This window comes from Narcine bancroftii, chromosome 3 (assembly GCF_036971445.1).
Source record: "Narcine bancroftii isolate sNarBan1 chromosome 3, sNarBan1.hap1, whole genome shotgun sequence".
NCBI lineage: Eukaryota > Metazoa > Chordata > Chondrichthyes > Torpediniformes > Narcinidae > Narcine > Narcine bancroftii.
Window position 1 is genome coordinate 289,985,704 of NC_091471.1, and position 17,432 is coordinate 290,003,135.

A 17,432-nucleotide genomic window follows, 5' to 3' on the forward strand; every position below is an offset into this window, starting at 1 on the left:
GCCTCTGATTCCCCGCCTCTGATTCCCTGCCTCTGATTCGCAACCTCTAATTCCCCACCTCTGATTCCCCATATCTGATTCCCCGCCTCTGTTTCCCTGCCTCTGATTCCCGGCCTCTGTTTCCCCATATCTGATTCCCCTCCTCTGATTCCCCAACTCTGATTCCCCGCCTCTGATTCCCCAGCTCTGATTCCCCGCCTTTTATTCCCGGCCTCTGATTCCCTGCCACTGATTCCCCGCCCCTGATTCCCCACCTCTGATTCCCCATATCTGATTCCCCGCCTCTGTTTCCCCAGCTCTGATTCCCCACCTCTGATTCCCCAGCTCTGATTCCCTGCCACTGATTCCCCGCCACTGATTCCCCACCTCTGATTCCCCATATCTGATTCCCCGCCTCTGTTTCCCCAGCTCTGATTCCCTGCCTCTGATTCCCTGCCCTGATTCCCCATCTCTGTATCACCGCCTTTGATTCGCCACCTCTGATTCCCCATATCTGATTCCCCGCCACTGTTTCCCCGCCTCTGATTCCCTGCCTCTGATTCCCAACCTCTGATTCCACACCTCTGATTCCCCATATCTGATTCCCCGCCTCCCTTTCCCCATATCTGATTCCCCGCCTCTGATTCCCCAACTCTGATTCCCCGCCTCTGATTCCCCAGCTCTGATTCCCCGCCTCTGATACCCGGTGTCCGATTCCCTGCCTCTGATTCCCCGCCTCTGATTCCCCATCTCTGATTCCCCGCCTCTGATTCCCCGTGTCTGATTCCCTGCCTCTGATTCCCCGCCTCTGATTCCCCGCCTCTGATTCCCTGCCACTGATTCCCCGCCTCTGTTTCCCCGCCTCTGATTCCCCGCCTCTGATTCCCCATATCTGATTCACCGCCTTTGATTCGCCACCTCTGATTCACCATATCTGATTCCCCACCTCTATTTCCCCGCCTCTGATTCCCCGCCTCTGATTCTCCATATCTCATTCCCCGCCTCTGAATCCCCACCTCTGATTCCCGGCCTCTTATTCCCAGCATCTGATTCCCGGCCTCTGATTCCCGGCCTCTGATTCCCCGCTTCTGATTCTGATTCCCTGCCCCTGATTCCCCATCTCTGATTCCGCACATCTGATTCCCTGCCTCTGTTTCCCCGCCTATGATTCCTAGCCTCTGCTACCCCAACTCTGATTCCCCGCCTCTGATTCCCCAGCTCTGTTTCCCCGCCTCTGATTCCCCGCATCTGATTCCCTGCCTCTGATTCCCCGCCTCTGATTCCCTGCCTCTGATTCCCAACCTCTGATTCCCCACCTCTGAATCCCCATATCTGATTCCCCGCCTCTGTTTCCCCACCTCTGATTCCCCAACTCTGATTCCCATCCTCTAATTCGCCAGCTATGATTCCCCGCCTCTGATTCCCTGCTTCTGATTCCCTGCCTCTGATTCCCCGCCTCTGATTCCCCTTCTCTGATTCATCACCTCTGAATCCCCACCTCTGATTCCCCATCTCTGATTCCGCACATCCGATTCCCTGCCTCTGATTCCCCGCCTCTGATTCCCCGCCTCTGATTCCCTGCCTCTGATTCGCAACATCTAATTCCCCACCTCTGATTCCCCATATCTGATTCCCAGCCTCTCTTTCCCTGCCTCTGATTCCCGGCCTCTGTTTCCCCATATCTGATTCCCCTCCTCTGATTCCCCAACTCTGATTCCCCGCCTCTGATTCCCCAGCTCTGATTCCCCGCCTTTTATTCCCGGCCTCTGATTCCCTGCCACTGATTCCCCGCCCCTGATTCCCCACCTCTGATTCCCCATATCTGATTCCCCGCCTCTGTTTCCCCAGCTCTGATTCCCCACCTCTGATTCCCCAGCTCTGATTCCCTGCCACTGATTCCCCGCCCCTGATTTCCCACCTCTGATTCCCCATATCTGATTCCCCGCCTCTGTTTCCCCAGCTCTGATTCCCTGCCTCTGATTCCCTGCCCTGATTCCCCATCTCTGTATCACCGCCTTTGATTCGCCACCTCTGATTCCCCATATCTGATTCCCCGCCTCTGTTTCCCCGCCTCTGATTCCCTGCCTCTGATTCCCAACCTCTGATTCCACACCTGTGATTCCCCATATCTGATTCCCCGCCTCTATTTCCCCATATCTGATTCCCCGCCTCTGATTCCCCAACTCTGATTCCCCACCTCTGATTCCCCAGCTCTGATTCCCCGCCTCTGATACCCGGTGTCCGATTCCCTGCCTCTGATTCCCAGCCTCTGATTCCCCATCTCTGATTTCCCACCTCTGATTCCCCGTGTCTGATTCCCTGCCTCTGATTCCCCGCCTCTGATTCCCCGCCTCTGATTCCCTGCCACTGATTCCCTGCCCCTGATTCCCCACCTCTGATTCCCCATATCTGATTCCCCGCCTCTGTTTCCCCGCCTCTGATTCCCCGCCTCTGATTCCCCATATCTGATTCCCTGCCTCTGATTCCCCAACTCTGATTCCCCGCCTCTGATTCCCCAGCTCTGAATCCCCGCATCTGATTCCCTGCCTCTGATTCCCCGCCTCTGATTCCCCATCTCTGATTCACCGCCTTTGATTCGCCACCTCTGATTCCCCATATCTGATTCCCCACCTCTGTTTCCCCGCCTCTGATTCCCCGCATCTGATTCCCTGCCTCTGATTCCCCGCCTCTGATTCCCCATCTCTGATTCACCGCCTTTGATTCGCCACCTCTGATTCCCCATATCTGATTCCCCACCTCTATTTCCCCGCCTCTGATTCCCCGCCTCAGATTCTCCATATCTCATTCTCCGCCTCTGAATCCCCATCTCTGATTCCCGGACTCTGATTCCCCACCTCTGTTTCCCGGCCTCTTATTCCCAGCATCTGATTCCCGTCCTCTGATTCCCGGCCTCTGATTCCCCGCTTCTGATTCTGATTCCCTGCCTCTGATTCCCCATCTCTGATTCCGCACATCTGATTCCCTGCCTCTGTTTCCCCGCCTCTGATTCCTAGCCTCTGCTTCCCCAACTCTGATTCCCCGCCTCTGATTCCCCAGCTCTGTTTCCCCGCCTCTGATTCCCCGCATCTGATTCCCTGCCTCTGATTCCCCGCCTCTGATTCCCTGCCTCTGATTCCCAACCTCTGATTCCCCACCTCTGAATCACCATATCTGATTCCCCGCCTCTGTTTCCCCGCCTCTGATTCCCCGCCTCTGTTTCCCCATATCTGATTCCCCGCCTCTGATTCCCCAACTCTGATTCCCCTCCTCTAATTCGCCAGCTATGATTCCCCGCCTCTGATTGCCTGCGTCTGATTCCCTGCCTCTGATTCCCCGCCTCTGATTCCCCTTCTCTGATTCACCACCTCTGAATCCCCACCTCTGATTCCCCATCTCTGATTCCGCACATCCGATTCCCTGCCTCTGATTCCCCGCCTCTGATTCCCCGCCTCTGATTCCCTGCCTCTGATTCGCAACCTCTAATTCCCCACCTCTGATTCCCCATATCTGATTCCCCATCTCTGATTCACCGCCTTTGATTCGCCACCTCTGATTCCCCATATCTGATTCCCCACCTCTGTTTCCCCGCCTCTGATTCCCCGCATCTGATTCCCTGCCTCTGATTCCCCGCCTCTGATTCCCCATCTCTGATTCACCGCCTTTGATTCGCCACCTCTGATTCCCCATATCTGATTCCCCACCTCTATTTCCCCGCCTCTGATTCCCCGCCTCAGATTCTCCATATCTCATTCCCCGCCTCTGAATCCCCATCTCTGATTCCCGGACTCTGATTCCCCACCTCTGATTCCCGGCCTCTTATTCCCAGCATCTGATTCCCGTCCTCTGATTCCCGGCCTCTGATTCCGCAGCTCTGATTCCCTGCCACTGATTCCCCGCCCCTGATTCCCCACCTCTGATTCCCCATATCTGATTCCCCGCCTCTGTTTCCCCAGCTCTGATTCCCTGCCTCTGATTCCCTGCCCTGATTCCCCATCTCTGTTTCACCGCCTTTGATTCGCCACCTCTGATTCCCCATATCTGATTCCCCGCCTCTGTTTCCCCGCCTCTGATCCCCTGCCTCTGATTCCCAACCTCTGATTCCACACCTCTGATTCCCCATATCTGATTCCCCGCCTCTATTTCCCCATATCTGATTCCCCGCCTCTGATTCCACAACTCTGATTCCCCGCCTCTGATTCCGAAGCTCTGATTCCCCGCCTCTGATTCCCGGCGTCCGATTCCCTGCCTCTGATTGCCCACCTCTGATTCCCCGCTTCTGATTCGCCAGCTCTGATTCCCCTCCTCTGATTCCCCGCATCTGATTCCCTGCCTCTGATTCCCCGCCTCTGATTCCCCATCTCTGATTCACCGCCTTTGATTCGCCACCTCTGATTCCCCATATCTGATTCCCCACCTCTGTTTCCCCGCCTCTGATTCCCCGCATCTGATTCCCTGCCTCTGATTCCCCGCCTCTGATTCCCCATCTCTGATTCACCGCCTTTGATTCGCCACCTCTGATTCACCATATCTGATTCCCCACCTCTATTTCCCCGCCTCTGATTCCCCGCCTCTGATTCTCCATATCTCATTCCCCGCCTCTGAATCCCCATCTCTGATTCCCGGACTCTGATTCCCCACCTCTGATTCCCGGCCTCTTATTCCCAGCATCTGATTCCCGGCCTCTGATTCCCCGCTTCTGATTCTGATTCCCTGCCTCTGATTCCCCATCTCTGATTCCGCACATCTGATTCCCTGCCTCTGTTTCCCCGCCTCTGATTCCTAGCCTCTGCTTCCCCAACTCTGATTCCCCGCCTCTGATTCCCCAGCTCTGTTTCCCCGCCTCTGATTCCCCGCATCTGATTCCCTGCCTCTGATTCCCCGCCTCTGATTCCCTGCCTCTGATGCCCAACCTCTGATTCCCCACCTCTGAATCCCCATATCTGATTCCCAGCCTCTGTTTCCCCACCTCTGATTCCCCAACTCTGATTCCCATCCTCTAATTCGCCAGCTATGATTCCCCGCCTCTGATTCCCTGCTTCTGATTCCCTGCCTCTGATTCCCCGCCTCTGATTCCCCTTCTCTGATTCATCACCTCTGAATCCCCACCTCTGATTCCCCATCTCTGATTCCGCACATCCGATTCCCTGCCTCTGATTCCCCGCCTCTGATTCCCCGCCTCTGATTCCCTGCCTCTGATTCGCAACATCTAATTCCCCACCTCTGATTCCCCATATCTGATTCCCTGCCTCTGTTTCCCTGCCTCTGATTCCCGGCCTCTGTTTCCCCATATCTGATTCCCCTCCTCTGATTCCCCAACTCTGATTCCCCGCCTCTGATTCCCCAGCTCTGATTCCCCGCCTTTTATTCCCGGCCTCTGATTCCCTGCCACTGCTTCCCCGCCCCTGATTCCCCACCTCTGATTCCCCATATCTGATTCCCGGCCTCTTATTCCCAGCATCTGATTCCCGGCCTCTGATTCCCCGCTTCTGATTCTGATTCCCTGCCTCTGATTCCCCATCTCTGATTCCGCACATCTGATTCCCTGCCTCTGTTTCCCCGCCTCTGATTCCTAGCCTCTGCTTCCCCAACTCTGATTCCCCGCCTCTGATTCCCCAGCTCTGTTTCCCCGCCTCTGTTTCCCCAGCTCTGATTCCCCACCTCTGATTCCCCAGCTCTGATTCCCTGCCACTGATTCCCCGCCCCTGATTTCCCACCTCTGATTCCCCATATCTGATTCCCCGCCTCTGTTTCCCCAGCTCTGATTCCCTGCCTCTGATTCCCTGCCCTGATTCCCCATCTCTGTATCACCGCCTTTGATTCGCCACCTCTGATTCCCCATATCTGATTCCCCGCCTCTGTTTCCCCGCCTCTGATTCCCTGCCTCCTATTCCCAACCTCTGATTCCACACCTGTGATTCCCCATATCTGATTCCCCGCCTCTATTTCCCCATATCTGATTCCCCGCCTCTGATTCCCCAACTCTGATTCCCCACCTCTGATTCCCCAGCTCTGATACCCCGCCTCTGATACCCGGTGTCCGATTCCCTGCCTCTGATTCCCAGCCTCTGATTCCCCATCTCTGATTTCCCACCTCTGATTCCCCGTGTCTGATTCCCTGCCTCTGATTCCCCGCCTCTGATTCCCCGCCTCTGATTCCCTGCCACTGATTCCCTGCCCCTGATTCCCCACCTCTGATTCCCCATATCTGATTCCCCGCCTCTGTTTCCCCGCCTCTGATTCCCCGCCTCTGATTCCCCATATCTGATTCCCTGCCTCTGATTCCCCAACTCTGATTCCCCGCCTCTGATTCCCCAGCTCTGAATCCCCGCATCTGATTCCCTGCCTCTGATTCCCCGCCTCTGATTCCCCATCTCTGATTCACCGCCTTTGATTCGCCACCTCTGATTCCCCATATCTGATTCCCCACCTCTGTTTCCCCGCCTCTGATTCCCCGCATCTGATTCCCTGCCTCTGATTCCCCGCCTCTGATTCCCCATCTCTGATTCACCGCCTTTGATTCGCCACCTCTGATTCCCCATATCTGATTCCCCACCTCTATTTCCCCGCCTCTGATTCCCCGCCTCAGATTCTCCATATCTCATTCTCCGCCTCTGAATCCCCATCTCTGATTCCCGGACTCTGATTCCCCACCTCTGTTTCCCGGCCTCTTATTCCCAGCATCTGATTCCCGTCCTCTGATTCCCGGCCTCTGATTCCCCGCTTCTGATTCTGATTCCCTGCCTCTGATTCCCCATCTCTGATTCCGCACATCTGATTCCCTGCCTCTGTTTCCCCGCCTCTGATTCCTAGCCTCTGCTTCCCCAACTCTGATTCCCCGCCTCTGATTCCCCAGCTCTGTTTCCCCGCCTCTGATTCCCCGCATCTGATTCCCTGCCTCTGATTCCCCGCCTCTGATTCCCTGCCTCTGATTCCCAACCTCTGATTCCCCACCTCTGAATCACCATATCTGATTCCCCGCCTCTGTTTCCCCGCCTCTGATTCCCCGCCTCTGTTTCCCCATATCTGATTCCCCGCCTCTGATTCCCCAACTCTGATTCCCCTCCTCTAATTCGCCAGCTATGATTCCCCGCCTCTGATTGCCTGCGTCTGATTCCCTGCCTCTGATTCCCCGCCTCTGATTCCCCTTCTCTGATTCACCACCTCTGAATCCCCACCTCTGATTCCCCATCTCTGATTCCGCACATCCGATTCCCTGCCTCTGATTCCCCGCCTCTGATTCCCCGCCTCTGATTCCCTGCCTCTGATTCGCAACCTCTAATTCCCCACCTCTGATTCCCCATATCTGATTCCCCATCTCTGATTCACCGCCTTTGATTCGCCACCTCTGATTCCCCATATCTGATTCCCCACCTCTGTTTCCCCGCCTCTGATTCCCCGCATCTGATTCCCTGCCTCTGATTCCCCGCCTCTGATTCCCCATCTCTGATTCACCGCCTTTGATTCGCCACCTCTGATTCCCCATATCTGATTCCCCACCTCTATTTCCCCGCCTCTGATTCCCCGCCTCAGATTCTCCATATCTCATTCCCCGCCTCTGAATCCCCATCTCTGATTCCCGGACTCTGATTCCCCACCTCTGATTCCCGGCCTCTTATTCCCAGCATCTGATTCCCGTCCTCTGATTCCCGGCCTCTGATTCCGCAGCTCTGATTCCCTGCCACTGATTCCCCGCCCCTGATTCCCCACCTCTGATTCCCCATATCTGATTCCCCGCCTCTGTTTCCCCAGCTCTGATTCCCTGCCTCTGATTCCCTGCCCTGATTCCCCATCTCTGTTTCACCGCCTTTGATTCGCCACCTCTGATTCCCCATATCTGATTCCCCGCCTCTGTTTCCCCGCCTCTGATCCCCTGCCTCTGATTCCCAACCTCTGATTCCACACCTCTGATTCCCCATATCTGATTCCCCGCCTCTATTTCCCCATATCTGATTCCCCGCCTCTGATTCCACAACTCTGATTCCCCGCCTCTGATTCCGAAGCTCTGATTCCCCGCCTCTGATTCCCGGCGTCCGATTCCCTGCCTCTGATTGCCCACCTCTGATTCCCCGCTTCTGATTCGCCAGCTCTGATTCCCCTCCTCTGATTCCCCGCATCTGATTCCCTGCCTCTGATTCCCCGCCTCTGATTCCCCATCTCTGATTCACCGCCTTTGATTCGCCACCTCTGATTCCCCATATCTGATTCCCCACCTCTGTTTCCCCGCCTCTGATTCCCCGCATCTGATTCCCTGCCTCTGATTCCCCGCCTCTGATTCCCCATCTCTGATTCACCGCCTTTGATTCGCCACCTCTGATTCACCATATCTGATTCCCCACCTCTATTTCCCCGCCTCTGATTCCCCGCCTCTGATTCTCCATATCTCATTCCCCGCCTCTGAATCCCCATCTCTGATTCCCGGACTCTGATTCCCCACCTCTGATTCCCGGCCTCTTATTCCCAGCATCTGATTCCCGGCCTCTGATTCCCCGCTTCTGATTCTGATTCCCTGCCTCTGATTCCCCATCTCTGATTCCGCACATCTGATTCCCTGCCTCTGTTTCCCCGCCTCTGATTCCTAGCCTCTGCTTCCCCAACTCTGATTCCCCGCCTCTGATTCCCCAGCTCTGTTTCCCCGCCTCTGATTCCCCGCATCTGATTCCCTGCCTCTGATTCCCCGCCTCTGATTCCCTGCCTCTGATGCCCAACCTCTGATTCCCCACCTCTGAATCCCCATATCTGATTCCCAGCCTCTGTTTCCCCACCTCTGATTCCCCAACTCTGATTCCCATCCTCTAATTCGCCAGCTATGATTCCCCGCCTCTGATTCCCTGCTTCTGATTCCCTGCCTCTGATTCCCCGCCTCTGATTCCCCTTCTCTGATTCATCACCTCTGAATCCCCACCTCTGATTCCCCATCTCTGATTCCGCACATCCGATTCCCTGCCTCTGATTCCCCGCCTCTGATTCCCCGCCTCTGATTCCCTGCCTCTGATTCGCAACATCTAATTCCCCACCTCTGATTCCCCATATCTGATTCCCTGCCTCTGTTTCCCTGCCTCTGATTCCCGGCCTCTGTTTCCCCATATCTGATTCCCCTCCTCTGATTCCCCAACTCTGATTCCCCGCCTCTGATTCCCCAGCTCTGATTCCCCGCCTTTTATTCCCGGCCTCTGATTCCCTGCCACTGCTTCCCCGCCCCTGATTCCCCACCTCTGATTCCCCATATCTGATTCCCGGCCTCTTATTCCCAGCATCTGATTCCCGGCCTCTGATTCCCCGCTTCTGATTCTGATTCCCTGCCTCTGATTCCCCATCTCTGATTCCGCACATCTGATTCCCTGCCTCTGTTTCCCCGCCTCTGATTCCTAGCCTCTGCTTCCCCAACTCTGATTCCCCGCCTCTGATTCCCCAGCTCTGTTTCCCCGCCTCTGTTTCCCCAGCTCTGATTCCCCACCTCTGATTCCCCAGCTCTGATTCCCTGCCACTGATTCCCCGCCCCTGATTTCCCACCTCTGATTCCCCATATCTGATTCCCCGCCTCTGTTTCCCCAGCTCTGATTCCCTGCCTCTGATTCCCTGCCCTGATTCCCCATCTCTGTATCACCGCCTTTGATTCGCCACCTCTGATTCCCCATATCTGATTCCCCGCCTCTGTTTCCCCGCCTCTGATTCCCTGCCTCCTATTCCCAACCTCTGATTCCACACCTGTGATTCCCCATATCTGATTCCCCGCCTCTATTTCCCCATATCTGATTCCCCGCCTCTGATTCCCCAACTCTGATTCCCCACCTCTGATTCCCCAGCTCTGATACCCCGCCTCTGATACCCGGTGTCCGATTCCCTGCCTCTGATTCCCAGCCTCTGATTCCCCATCTCTGATTTCCCACCTCTGATTCCCCGTGTCTGATTCCCTGCCTCTGATTCCCCGCCTCTGATTCCCCGCCTCTGATTCCCTGCCACTGATTCCCTGCCCCTGATTCCCCACCTCTGATTCCCCATATCTGATTCCCCGCCTCTGTTTCCCCGCCTCTGATTCCCCGCCTCTGATTCCCCATATCTGATTCCCTGCCTCTGATTCCCCAACTCTGATTCCCCGCCTCTGATTCCCCAGCTCTGAATCCCCGCATCTGATTCCCTGCCTCTGATTCCCCGCCTCTGATTCCCCATCTCTGATTCACCGCCTTTGATTCGCCACCTCTGATTCCCCATATCTGATTCCCCACCTCTGTTTCCCCGCCTCTGATTCCCCGCATCTGATTCCCTGCCTCTGATTCCCCGCCTCTTATTCCCCATCTCTGATTCACCGCCTTTGATTCGCCACCTCTGATTCCCCATATCTGATTCCCCACCTCTATTTCCCCGCCTCTGATTCCCCGCCTCATATTCTCCATATCTCATTCCCCGCCTCTGAATCCCCATCTCTGATTCCCGGACTCTGATTCCCCACCTCTGTTTCCCGGCCTCTTATTCCCAGCATCTGATTCCCGTCCTCTGATTCCCGGCCTCTGATTCCCCGCTTCTGATTCTGATTCCCTGCCTCTGATTCCCCATCTCTGATTCCGCACATCTGATTCCCTGCCTCTGTTTCCCCGCCTCTGATTCCTAGCCTCTGCTTCCCCAACTCTGATTCCCCGCCTCTGATTCCCCAGCTCTGTTTCCCCGCCTCTGATTCCCCGCATCTGATTCCCTGCCTCTGATTCCCCGCCTCTGATTCCCTGCCTCTGATTCCCAACCTCTGATTCCCCACCTCTGAATCACCATATCTGATTCCCCGCCTCTGTTTCCCCGCCTCTGATTCCCCACCTCTGTTTCCCCATATCTGATTCCCCGCCTCTGATTCCCCAACTCTGATTCCCCTCCTCTAATTCGCCAGCTATGATTCCCCGCCTCTGATTGCCTGCGTCTGATTCCCTGCCTCTGATACCCCGCCTCTGATTCCCCTTCTCTGATTCACCACCTCTGAATCCCCACCTCTGATTCCCCATCTCTAATTCCGCACATCCGATTCCCTGCCTCTGATTCCCCGCCTCTGATTCCCCGCCTCTGATTCCCAGCCTCTGATTCGCAACCTCTAATTCCCCACCTCTGATTCCCCATATCTGATTCCCCGCCTCTGTTTCCCTGTCTCTGATTCCCGGCCTCTGTTTCCCCATATCTGATTCCCCTCCTCTGATTCCCCAACTCTGATTCCCCGCCTCTGATTCCCCAGCTCTGATTCCCCGCCTTTTATTCCCGGCCTCTGATTCCCTGCCACTGATTCCCCGCCCCTGATTCCCCACCGCTGATTCCCCATATCTGATTCCCCGCCTCTGTTTCCCCAGCTCTGATTCCCCACCTCTGATTCCCCAGCTCTGATTCCCTGCCACTGATTCCCCGCCCCTGATTCCCCACCTCTGATTCCCCATATCTGATTCCCCGCCTCTGTTTTCCCAGCTCTGATTCCCTGCCTCTGATTCCCTGCCCTGATTCCCCATCTCTGTTTCACCGCCTTTGATTCGCCACCTCTGATTCACCATATCTGAATCCCCGCCTCTGTTTCCCCGCCTCTGATTCCCTGCCTCTGATTCCCAACCTCTGATTCCACACCTCTGATTCCCCATATCTGATTCCCCGCTTCTATTTCCCCATATCTGATTCCCCGCCTCTAATTCCCCAACTCTGATTCCCCGCCTCTGATTCCCCAGCTCTGATTCCCCGCCTCTGATACCCGGCGTCCGATTCCCTGCCTCTGATTCCCCGCCTCTGATTAGCCATCTCTGATTCACCGCCTCTGATTCCCCGTGTCTGATTCCCTGCCTCTGATTCCCCGCCTCTGATTCCCCGCCTCTGATTCCCTGCCACTGATTCCCTGCCCCTGATTCCCCACCTCTGATTCCCCATATCTGATTCCCCGCCTCTGTTTCCCCGCCTCTGATTCCCTGCCTCTGATTCCCCATATCTGATTCCCTGCCTCTGATTCCCCAACTCTGATTCCCCGCCTCTGATTCCCCAGCTCTGAATCCCCGCCTCTGATTCCCCGCATCTGATTCCCTGCCTCTGATTCCCCGCCTTGATTCCCCATCTCTGATTCACAACCTCTGATTCCCCACCTCTGATTCCCCATATCTGATTCCCCGCCTCTGTTTCCCCATATCTGATTCCCCGGCTCTGATTGCCCACCTCTGATTCCCCGCCTCTGATTCGCCAGCTCTGATTCGCCGCCCTGATTCCCCGCATCTGATTCCCTGCCTCTGATTCCCCGCCTCTGATTCCCCATCTCTGATTCACCGCCTTTGATTCGCCACCTCTGATTCCCCATATCTGATTCACCACCTCTGTTTCCCCGCCTCTGATTCCCCGCCTCTGATTCTCCATATCTCATTCCCCGCCTCTGAATCCCCATCTCTGATTCCCGGACTCTGATTCCCCACCTCTGATTCCCGGCCTCTTATTCCCAGCATCTGATTCCCGGCCTCTGATTCCCGGCCTCTGATTCCCCGCTTCTGATTCTGATTCCCTGCCTCTGATTCCCCATCTCTGATTCTGCACATCTGATTCCCTGCCTCTTATTCCCCACCTCTGATTCCCCATATCTGATTCCCCGCCTCTGTTTCCCCGCCTCTGATTCCCCGCCTCTGTTTCCCCATATCTAATTCCCCACCTCTGATGCCCCAACTCTGATTCCCCGCCTCTGATTCCCAAGCTCTGATTCCCCACCTCTGATTCTCCACATCCGATTCCCCATGTCTGATTCCCCGCCTCTGTTTCCCCGCCTCTGATTCCCAGCTTCTGTTTCCCATATCTGATTCCCCGGCTCTGATTCCACAGCTCTGATTCCCTGGCTCTGATTCCCCGCGTTCTATTCCCTGCCTCTGATTCCCCGCCTGTGATTCCCCATCTCTGATTCACCACCTCTGATTCCCCACCTCTGATTCCCCATATCTAATTCCCCGCCTCTGTTTGCCCGCCTCTGATTCCCCGCCTCTGTTTCCCCATATCTGATTCCCCGCCTCTGAATCCCCAACTCTGATTCCCTGCCTCTGATTCACCAGCTCTGATTCCCCGCCTTTGATTCCCCCAGTCTGATTCCAAGCCTCTGAATCCCCGTGTCTGATTTCCTGCCTCTGATTCCCCGCCTCTGATTCCCCATCTCAGATTCACCGCCTCAGATTCACCGCCTCTGATTCCCCACCTCTGATTCCCCATCTCTGATTCCGCACATCCGATTCCCTGCCTCTGATTCCCCGACTCTGATTCCCCACCTCTGATTCCCCAGCTCTGATTCCCCGCCTCTGATTCCCCGCGTCTGATTCCCTGCCTCTGATTCCCCGCCTCTGATTCCCCATCTCTAATTCCCCACCTCTGATTCCCCGTGTCTGATTCCCTGCCTCTGAATCCCCGCCTCTGATTCCCCGCCTCTGATTCCCTGCCACTGATTACCCGCCCCTGATTCCCCACCTCTTGATTCCCCATATCTTATTCCCCGCCTCTGCTTCCCCCCCTCTGATTCCCAGCCTCTGATTCCCCATATCTTATTCCCCGCCTCTGCTTCCCCCCCTCTGATTCCCAGCCTCTGATTCCCCATATCTGATTCCCCGCCTCTTATTCCCCATATCTGATTCCCCGCCTCTGATTCCCCAGCTCTGATTTCCCGCCTCTGATTTCCGGCATCCGATTCCCTGCCTCTGATTTCCCGCCTCTGATTCCCCGTCTCTGATTCCCCGCCTCTGATTCCCCGCGTCTGATTCCCCGCCACTGATTCCCTGCCCCTGATTCCCCACCTCTGATTCCCCATATCTGATTCCCCGCCTCTGTTTCCCCGCCTCTGATTCCCCGCCTCTGTTTCCCCATATCTGATTCCCCGCCTCTCATTCCCCAACTCTGATTCCCCTCCTCTAATTCGCCAGCTATGATTCCCCTCCTCTGATTCCCTGCATCTGATTCCCTGCCTCTGATTCCCCGCCTCTGATTCCCCTTCTCTGATTCACCACCTCTGAATCCCCACCTCTGATTCCCCATCTCCGATTCCGCACATCCGATTCCCTGCCTCAGATTCCCCACCTCTGATTCCCCGCCTCTGATTCCCTGCCTCTGATTCGCAACCTCTAATTCCCCACCTCTGATTCCCCATATCTGATTCCCCGCCTCTGTTTCCCTGCCTCTGATTCCCGGCCTCTGTTTCCCCATATCTGATTCCCCTCCTCTGATTCCCCAACTCTGATTCCCCGCCTCTGATTCCCCAGCTCTGATTCCCCGCCTTTTATTCCCGGCCTCTGATTCCCTGCCACTGATTCCCCGCCCCTGATTGCCCACCTCTGATTCCCCATATCTGATTCCCCGCCTCTGTTTCCCCAGCTCTGATTCCCCACCTCTGTTTCCCCAGCTCTGATTCCCTGCCACTGATTCCCCGCCCCTGATTCCCCAACTCTGATTCCCCATATCTGATTCCCCGCCTCTGTTTCCCCAGCTCTGATTCCCTGCCTCTGATTCCCTGCCCTGATTCCCCATCTCTGTTTCACCGCCTTTGATTCGCCACCTCTGATTCCCCATATCTGATTCCCCGCCTCTGTTTCCCCGCCTCTGATTCCCTGCCTCTGATTCCCAACCTCTGATTCCACACCTCTGATTCCCCATATCTGATTCCCCGCCTCTATTTCCCCATATCTGATTCCCCGCCTCTGATTCCCCAACTCTGATTCCCCGCCTCTGTTTCCCCAGCTCTGATTCCCCGCCTCTGATTCCCGGCGTCCGATTCCCTGCCTCTGATTCCCCGCCTCTGATTCCCCATCTCTGATTCCCCGCCTCTGATTCCCCGTGTCTGATTCCCTGCCTCTGATTCCCCGCCTCTGATTCCCCATATCTGATTCCCTGCCTCTGATTCCCCAACTCTGATACCCCGCCTCTGATTCCCCAGCTCTGAATCCCAGCCTTTGATTCCCCGCGTCTGATTCCCTGCCTCTGATTCCCCGCCTTGATTCTCCATCTCTGATTCACAACCTCTGATTCCCCACCTCTGATTCCCCATATCTGATTCCCTGCATCTGTTTCCCCGCCTCTGATTCCCCGCCTCTGATTCCCCATATCTGATTCCCCGGCTCTTATTGCCCACCTCTGATTCCCCGCCTCTGATTCGCCAGCTCTGATTCCCCGCCTCTGATTCCCCGCATCTGATTCCCTGCCTCTGATTCCCCGCCTCTGATTCCCCATCTCTGATTCACCGCCTTTGATTCGCCACCTCTGATTCCCCATATCTGATTCCCCACCTCTGTTTCCCCGCCTCTGATTCCCTGCCACTGATTCCCCGCCCCTGATTCCCCACCTCTGATTCCCCATATCTTATTCCCCGCCTCTGTTCCCCCCCTCTGATTCCCAGCCTCTGATTCCCCATATCTGATTCCCCGCCTCTGATTCCCCATATCTGATTCCCCGCCTCATTTTCCCCATATCTGCTTCGCCGCCTCTGATTCCCCAACTCTGATTCCCCTCCTCTGATTCCCCAGCTCTGATTTCCCGCCTCTGATTTCCGGCATCCGATTCCCTGCCTCTGATTCCCCGCCTCTGATTCCTCATCTCTGATTCCCCGCCTCTGATTCCCCGTGTCTGATTCCCTGCCTCTGATTCCCCGCCTCTGATTCCCCGCGTCTGATTCCCTGCCACTGATTCCCAGCCCCTGATTCCCCACCTCTGATTCCCCGTATCTGATTCCCCGCCTCTGTTTCCCCGCCTCTGATTCCCCGCCTCTGTTTCCCCATATCTGATTCACCGCCTCTGATTCCCCATCTCTGATTCCCCTCCTCTAATTCGCCAGCTATGATTCCCCGCCTCTGATTCCTGCGTCTGATTCCCTGCCTCTGATTCCCCGCCTCTGATTCCCCTTCTCTGATTCACCACCTCTGAATCCCCACCTCTGATTCCCCATCTCTGATTCCCCAGCTCTGATTTCCCGCCTCTGATTTCCGGCATCCGATTCCCTGCCTCTGATTTCCCGCCTCTGATTCCCCGTCTCTGATTCCCCGCCTCTGATTCCCCGTGTCTGATTCCCTGCCTCTGATTCCCCGCCTCTGATTCCCCGCGTCTGATTCCCCGCCACTGTTTCCCTGCCCCTGATTCCCCACCTCTGATTCCCCATATCTGATTCCCCGCCTCTGTTTCCCCGCCTCTGATTCCCCGCCTCTGTTTCCCCATATCTGATTCCCCGCCTCTGATTCCCCAACTCTGATTCCCCTCCTCTGATTCCCTGCATCTGATTCCCTGCCTCTGATTCCCCGCCTCTGATTCCCCGCCTCTGATTCCCTGCCTCTGATTCCCAACCTCTGATTCCCCACCTCTGAATCACCATATCTGATTCCCCGCCTCTGTTTCCCCGCCTCTGATTCCCCCCCTCTGTTTCCCCATATCTGATTCCCCGCCTCTGATTCCCCAACTCTGATTCCCCTCCTCTAATTCGCCAGCTATGATTCCCCGCCTCTGATTCCCTGCGTCTGATTCCCTGCCTCTGATTCCCCGCCTCTGATTCACCTTCTCTGATTCACCACCTCTGAATCCCCACCTCTGATTCCCCATCTCTGATTCCGCACATCCGATTCCCTGCCTCTGATTCCCCGCCTCTGATTCCCCGCCTCTGATTCCCTGCCTCTGATTCGCAACCTCTAATTCCCCACCTCTGATTCCCCATATCTGATTCCCCGCCTCTGTTTCCCTGTCTCTGATTCCCGGCCTCTGTTTCCCCATATCTGATTCCCCTCCTCTGATTCCCCAACTCTGATTCCCCGCCTCTGATTCCCCAGCTCTGATTCCCCGCCTTTTATTCCCGGCCTCTGATTCCCTGCCACTGATTCCCCGCCCCTGATTCCCCACCGCTGATTCCCCATATCTGATTCCCCGCCTCTGTTTCCCCAGCTCTGATTCCCCACCTCTGATTCCCCAGCTCTGATTCCCTGCCACTGATTCCCCGCCCCTGATTCCCCACCTCTGATTCCCCATATCTGATTCCCCGCCTCTGTTTCCCCAGCTCTGATTCCCTGCCTCTGATTCCCTGCCCTGATTCCCCATCTCTGTTTCCCCGCCTCTGATTCCCTGCCTCTGATTCCCAACCTCTGATTCCACACCTCTGATTCCCCATATCTGATTCCCCGCCTCTATTTCCCCATATCTGATACCCCGCCTCTGATTCCCCAACTCTGATTCCCCGCCTCTGATTCCCCAGCTCTGATTCCCCGCCTCTGATACCCGGCGTCCGATTCCCTGCCTCTGATTCCCCGCCTCTGATTCCCCATCTCTGATTCCCCGCCTCTGATTCCCCGTGTCTGATTCCCTGCCTCTGATTCCCCGCCTCTGATTCCCCGCCTCTGATTCCCTGCCACTGATTCCCTGCCCCTGATTCCCCACCTCTGATTCCCCATATCTGATTCCCCGCCTCTGTTTCCCGGCCTCTGATTCCCTGCCTCTGATTCCCCATATCTGATTCCCTGCCT